The sequence below is a fragment of the Elgaria multicarinata genome, chromosome 3 (assembly GCF_023053635.1).
Source record: "Elgaria multicarinata webbii isolate HBS135686 ecotype San Diego chromosome 3, rElgMul1.1.pri, whole genome shotgun sequence".
NCBI lineage: Eukaryota > Metazoa > Chordata > Lepidosauria > Squamata > Anguidae > Elgaria > Elgaria multicarinata.
This window is the reverse complement of record NC_086173.1, coordinates 9,992,424-10,000,000: the sequence shown is the minus strand read 5'-3', so window position 1 is coordinate 10,000,000 and position 7,577 is coordinate 9,992,424.

Here is a 7,577-nt window from a genome sequence, read left to right as displayed (position 1 = left end):
ATTTATATACATAAAAACATAAAACCCCAATCATACCCTTCCCTCCCACCCCTCTTCCCAACTCCCTCCCCCCACCCTCCCTCCCATTTCTTTTTCCCCCATTGCTTCCCCGGAAGTCTAACACTCCAGCCATAATTGTTAACCCTTGGGGGGGGGAAGGTGATCCAGGAACACAGAAACAGTAAGGCATCTAATATAATTATACTACTTATCACCAGAGTATTAACCAGTTTACACCCCACCCCCTACTGCGCCTCCTTCTTCCTCATCATCATCGCTGACATCTTATCATAGACCCATGCCTAAATTCTCAAAAAGCTCCATGCCTTGCTGAAAAGAAAAAACTTTGTAATTTTTCTCCTTATATGTAAAACACAGAAAAAATGGATATCCCCAAGCATAGGGTATCTCCCTCTTCTTCAATTCCGCTGTTATGGACTTAAAACTGCGCCTCAAATCCAAAGTTTGTTGACACAAGTCATTAAAAACCTGCACTGGAACTCCTTGGAACTTCAGCTCTCCCAACACTCTCAGCTCCCAAATCAACTGCTCTTTTTTGTAATAATTTGAAAATTTCAACAAGACATCTCTAGGAGTTGAGCCTCCTCTGTAGCCTCCAACCCTATGGACATGCTCCACTTCTTCTTCCCTTAATTCCAGGGTTGGAGCCAATTCTTTGAGCCAGCTTGGGAGGGTCTTTCTGAGGTCCTCCCCTTTTTTTTCAACCAAATTGCGAAAACGCAGTGTTGATCTTCTAGAATTATCTTCCAAAGATATCAACCTTTTCTCATGCTCATTAAATTTCACCTCCTGCTCCTCCTGGATCTTCTTGACCTGCTTAACTTGCTTTCCCATCTGATCTACTTCTGACTTAAAAGAGCTCATTTGCTTATCTCTCTTAGCCATCTCTGCCACCAGATCATCCACATGTTTATTTGTTTTCCCAACTTCATCTTCAATCTTGGTGAAAATCGCCTCCTTGACTCCTTTTAAAAGGGCCATCATTTGTTCCATAGAAACTGGCTGTATATCTGGCTCTGAGCCAACTTTGGTGGCCATTTTAGGATCTTTCTTTCTTTTTTCTGCTCTTGTTTGTTATCTTGTTGTTCCGCTACTTTTTGAAGATGAGAAACTGTGTTGTTTGAAGCTTGTAACCTTTGCCACTTCAGCTTCACCGATAAATCCTTCTTGGGTGGCATAAATCACTTTATTCACGGGCTGCTCTTAACTTCACTTAACCAAAACAATGCTGTGTCCGACAGAGGATTATTGCTGTAATTTAATAGTAATTAGTTAGGTGGGGGTAGCCCATCAATCTTCTGACGCTAGCTTTCTTCAGACAAGTTCCCCTTTCCAAAAAAGCGCTCCGTCAGAAGTTCTTAAGCAAACAGTTCTTAAGGGGAATTTCTTCTCCCCCCCTTTCTTTCAGCCTAATTGTCCTTTACACTTCGCAAAATGATTTATTCTTTACCTCTCCGTCTACAGCACCAAAGGTCACATCACTTCTTCGCCATTCCAAGCCCAATTGCTTTAGATGATAAGATTATTAAAACTTAAATATTATTAAAATATTATTAAAACTTAAATATTTTTTTCTTTACTTTTCAAATCTGTAACATTCCCTTCCCACTCCTTTTCTTCCTTTTTAGTATAGTAAAATAACATCAATTGTTCACCAAGGTTAGGGTGGGTAGCAGTGCTGTGTTTCCTATCTGTTATTTATTTGCTTAGTATATGATTTCAGGTTGTGTTTGTGCATTTGGTGGGGCTACTGTTTTAAAAAACACTGGGAAAAGTCTGTTCAGACTAAGAAAGAGAAGTTTCCCAGTATCCCAAGTTACTAGCATCCCGTTTTGCCTATCCCCTCCTCCAACTTGGGGATCATGTGATCATGAATCTGCCTCTCAGCACTTCAAAAAGGTACCTCTCCCGCTTTTTTTACCCAATTTTTTTAAAAAATTATAGCGACGCAGAGTGCTGAGAGTAGGCCCAAAATGACTCCCAGCCATAACTCTCTAAGCACAAGAAATTTCAGAAAGATAGCTTTAAAAACAACACAGTTATGCCTTAATCTTTTCCGCAATGCAATCCTATGGGCAAAATTATCCAAAATGGCGGGCGGATCGCTCTGCGAAAAGAGAAGTGCTTCTCCTATGGCCGCTTCTCTTTGCCATGCTTCTAAGGGTCCGCGGTCCGTTTCTACTCTGCCTCTGGGCAAGGCGAAGCAGGCCAATTTGCATCTGATTCTCTGATTCTAATCGGAGCAGAGCACATCCCTAATTAGAATGTACCTGGAGTTGGGCCTCCAGTAACAGCTCCCGCCTACAGAAGGAAATCCCATTGAATTGTTACAGGAACCCATCCCATACCTTAAGGTCCACTCTTATTTCAGCTGAAAAACATATGCGATGGAGAGGGCGCTTTGACCCCTTCATGGCATCACAAAGACGCCGGGAGAAGGCACGCTTGGGAACTATCACCCGACAAGCGAAATTAAGTTGGCTGACTAATTCCTGGAGCTGCAAGAGGGTGAGCTTGTGATCAGAGTGAGCTAGAGACATCAGACTGGTCAGGGTATCTCATTTATCCCCTGGCAGGCTACAGCACGGGGATACGGAGTCCAGCTGTATGCCCCAAAAGGACAAAACTGATTAAGGGCTTAACATTTTTCATGGGCCAGTGGGACACCTAGCTCATCTGCCAACATTTTAAATTCAGTCATGTACTTTTGACATTGATCTGAGTTGGCAGGACCCACAAAAAGAAAGCCATCCAGGTAATGCCATGCGGACGGCACTGTCGAAGGAGGCATAGTGCACGTTACACAGCTCCTGCGGAATAGCATCATTAATGGATTCTCCATGCAGATTGGAAAGGTTATGGATCAGCTGGTATTCTCCCGGTGCCTTCTTGGGAACTATTCCCAAGGGGGACACTCTCAGGAGGGGCAAGGGTTTGTGTGCATATGGGCCTGCAACTCGGCCTGTTTTTAACATTCTAAACAAATTAATAGCAAGCAAACCGCAGCATGCAAAGTGCTTTTATTTATTTATTTATTTATTTATTTATTACATTTTTGTGCTGAAAATTGGCTCAAAATGACCCCCATCCATGACTCTCAAAGCACAGTGGGTTTCAAGGAGGTAATTTTAAAAACAAAAAAGTTATCCGCTAATCTTTTCTGCAATGCAATCCTATGGGGGAAAACATCCTAAATAGTAGGCAGAGCACTCCACAAAAAGCGGAGCACTCCACTTGTGGTTGCTTCTCTTCGCCATGCTCCGCTAGCCCCTCTGATCCACTTCTCCTCTGCCTTTAGCGGAGGCGGATCACCCCTATCCACTTCTGCTTCTCCGATCCAAGGAGAAGCGGATCACAGCCCTAAGATACACCACTGCTGGAGATTTCAGAAAGAGTTTTATTAAAAGCTATGTATGCAATGTCCCTAAGCCTCCAGGTGGAAATGGTTAGCCAAGCCTTGCAAATATACTTTTCCAGTACTTAGGGGAGAAAGAGTTCTTTTCCAAAACTGTTCAGTAACAAGGGAAGTTACTCCAAATGAAAAAAACAGTGCAAGACCCGGCTGTGGGTACGGATGAATGAAGGGGCAGTTGTCCAACTTCCAACTTCCAACAAATAAAAAACTACAAGGAGGAGGTACATAGGAGATCAATGGGCAGAGGTGATGGCAAAAACAACAAGGTGAAAGTAAACCTCAGTGGGATAACTGTGATGCGCTGCCCGCAGTACTGTCAACATGGACTGGCTGAGATGGCTTCAAGCATGAGCTGTTCCTGCTGTACCTGGAGATGAACTCAAGTCCTTCTGCATGCAAAGTCTGTGTGCTCTACCTGCTTCTGGGTTCCTGGTCGATAGCTGCTTGGACACTGTATGAATGGAGTGCTGGACTAGATGGACCCTTGCTCTGATCCAGCATAGCTCCTTTTATGTCCTTAACTGGGGTCTGCTTATATAAACTTAAGAAGCAGTCTTCTGAGTCACGCCATGAACCCTCATCATGTTCTCGGATTAAAAATTATAATGAAGGAACAAACCCATCTGCACCAGCCAAACAGATTAGGTAAAACTATTTTTGCAGCATGGAGAAGATTATGTTGTACCTCCTTGCCACGTAGTTGTTAAAAATGATGCATCTATCCAAAAGAAAAAAGAAAAAGAAATGGCAACCATAAATCAGCACTGCGGACAGGGCTGCATCCACAGGAATTCAAACTCGGGGCTTTTCTTGATGAAGGCTTTGCCCCAGGGTGGATTTGAAGTGGCGACAGGTCATGTACATGATGCAGCTGCCATTGAGAAGCCATCCAGGGGCAAATCCCCATAGCTCTGCTTCAATAAAGTCAGTCATCTCCCCCGATTTTTTCCTATCAGCAAAGCTCAGATGCACATTTGCTATCCGTCACCTCGCTTCTGAGCTGCTTCTGAGCTGTATTTGAGCAGACAGTGAACCCTGATTGGTTGCCATCTGCCCAGACAGGCGGTAGGGTACAGACTTCCCAGTGCACAGGCACTCCTCCGCACCTGTGAACCCCTGCACTCATGCTCCTTCACATGTCTGAGGCCTCAAGGTGAGGCCTTAAACAATTAAGAGTAGAGCTGTGCTCTGCTTCTGTTCCATAAGGTAGAAGTGATACCAGAGCGGCCAGATTTGCCTCTGCCAAAGGTGGAGATGAATCGGGTAGGGGGAGCTGCGGATCAAGATGAAGTGGATCAAGACAAAGTGGATCCTTCGCTTTGATCCAGAGCTCCAAAAAAAAGGTAAGTGTGGGGGGAGGTGGGCTTACCTGGCGGCGGTGCAGTCCATGTGGCAACGGCGGCAGAGCCAGGTAATGTGGCAGGGGGAGGGGGCTTCCCTGCCTCTGTTACGGTCTGGCAGCAGCTTCAACTGCGGCCCAGGCCTCAAACCAGAAGAGCAGGCCATGGCCTTCTCTACCGCTTTAAGGTCTCGGCCTCAGTTAAAGCTACCACTGGACAGCGACAGAGGCAGGTAAGTGGTGGGGGCAGGGGGGCTTACCTTCCTCCGTTGCGGTCCGGCAGTAGCTTCAACTGAGGCCTGTGCCTCAGTTGAAGCCTGCACTGGACCACAACAGAGGCAGGTAAGTGGCAGTGGGGGAGGGGGGCATTACATGGCTCTGCCGCCTGCTGCCGCAGCAGTCCATACAGTGGTAGATGGTGGAGCCAGGTAAGGGGGAGGGGCTTATTCACCCCCATTTTGTTCCCCCTTCCCCACTTACATGCCATCCGCTGTGGAGGCAAGTAACTGCAAAGGGGGGACAAAATGGCGAGCGAATCACAATCCGCCCCTTCGGATCATGCTCCGGGATCCGATCCAGAGCGGGTCGGGAGAGGGTCGGATTGGCGCCAACCGGTATGGGCACAATCTGAAAGTTCCAGATCAGGCCGTGAAGGGGTTTGGAGGGCTGGTGCACAGCCCAAGTTAAGAGCTGAGCACTCAAAGCCTTCTGCCTGGATGTAAGGGCTTACTACTGCCCAATTAGTGGAGTTCCAGGCAATCAACTTCTGGCCCTCCAGATTTTGGCCTACAAGTCCCATCATCCACCATCATTTGTGGGTGGTGGCTGGCAGGCAGGCAGGCAGAGAGGCGGGCATTGGCAGGCAGGCACAAAGGAGCTGGTACCTTGTACGGGTACGCCATAGATCTCTGGGGGAGTCAGTCCCAGCAGATCCAGCTACCTCACAAGGACAGCTCCCAGGCAGGCGGGCATTGGCTGGCAGGCAGGTGGCCAGGCACAGAGGTGAGCATTGGCAGGTGGGCACAGAGGAGCTGGTACCTTGCACAAGTAAGCCATAGATCTCTGGGGGAGTCAGTCCCAGCAGATCCAGCTACCTCACAAGGACGGCTCCCAGGCAGGCGGGCATTGGCTGGCAGGCAGGCAGGCAAAGAGGTGGGCATGGGCTGGCTGGCAGGCAGCCAGACACAGAGGTGTGCATTGGCAGGCGGGCACAGAGGAGCTGGTACCTTGCACAGGTAAGCCATAGATCTCTGGGGTAGTCAGTCCCAGCAGATCCAGCTACCTCACAAGGATGGCTCCCAGGCAAGCGGGCATTGGCTGGCAGGCAGGCGGGCAGGCAGAGAGGTAGGCATTGGCTGGCTGGCTGGCAGGCAGGCAGGCAGAGAGGCGGGCATTGGCAGGTCGGCAAAGAGGAGCTGGTACCTTGCACAGGTAAGCCATAGATCTCTGGGGTAGTCAGTCCCAGCAGATCCAGCTACCTCACAAGGACGGCTCCCAGTCAGGCAGGCATTGGCTGGCAAACGGGCGGGCAGGCAGAGAGGCGGGCATTGGCAGGTGGCCACAGAGGAGCTGGTACCTTGCACACGTAAGCCATAGATCTCTGGGGGAGTCTTGAAGTTTGAGGTGGCTTCTCAAATCCATGAATCCAGACAGTGGATGTGCCATTCATCTTCTGTCAAGAGCTAAGTTAATTCTCCAAAGGGCAACGAGTGGACTGCTGGAGTTTACCTCCTGTTCCCATTGCAAAAAAGCAGCCCACTGCCAAAGCACAGGTGAAGTCAATGAGTTGCATGAATTGAAGTGTGAGGTGGCTTCTCAAAGCCGTGAATCTAGACGATGTGCCATTCATCTTCTGTCAAGGGAGCTTGAAGAATTTGAGTCAATGGGTTGCAGGAGTTGAAGTGTGAAGTGGCTTCTCAGAACCATGATTCCAGACAGGAGGACCCAACTGAACTGACCGTCAGGAACTACGCTCAGCGATGCAGCAGAAAGAGGGGTTACAGAGGAAGAGGTGTTGGATGAGACTGGGGAGAGAGAGCCTCGGCCAGCTGCTGCTCCTCATCACCCACATCCTGGAGGATCACCGCCTCCTCCTCCTCCACCTCCACTGTGCTGAGGATGCACAGGAGCACCCAACTTGCAGAACTTGCAGAATGAGCCAAGCACCCAACTTGCAGAACCAGTGGACTGCTGGAGCTTAAGTCCTGTTCCCGTTGCAAAACTAATTGCCCAAAACCAAAGTAGTCGCTGTGGTGAAGTCAACGACTGCCACGAGTTGAAGTGTGAGGTAGCATCTCAAAGCCAGGACCCAGACAGGAGCACCCAACAGAGCTGACCATGAGAAACATGATGTTTGTGTTGGGATGTGAGGGATTCACAGCAGGGAGACACTTCTGGGAAGTCATTGTGGAGAGTGAGCCGAGGACTACCCCATTTGATTTTCACAGCGGGAGAAGCAGCCTGGCTACTGGTGGTGGTGGTGCCAGGCATTGCCTTGCCCCCTGCTTGCACCTCACCCCACCACAGATGGGCGTCCCTACAGCTTCTCAAAGCCAGGAGCCCAGACAGGAGCACCCAACAGACCTAACCATGAGAAACTAGGCTTAGCGAAGCAACTGCCACGTGTCTTCTGTCAAGAGCAGTCGCAGATTTGGAGAAGCAGTGGAGGACTGTAGGAGTCTACCTGCCATTCCCATTGCTGAACAATGTGGCAAAGCCCAAGTCATGGGGAAGTCAATAACTGGCACGAGTTGCAGTGTGAGGTAGCTTCTCAAAGCCAGGAGCCGAATTATGATCACCCAA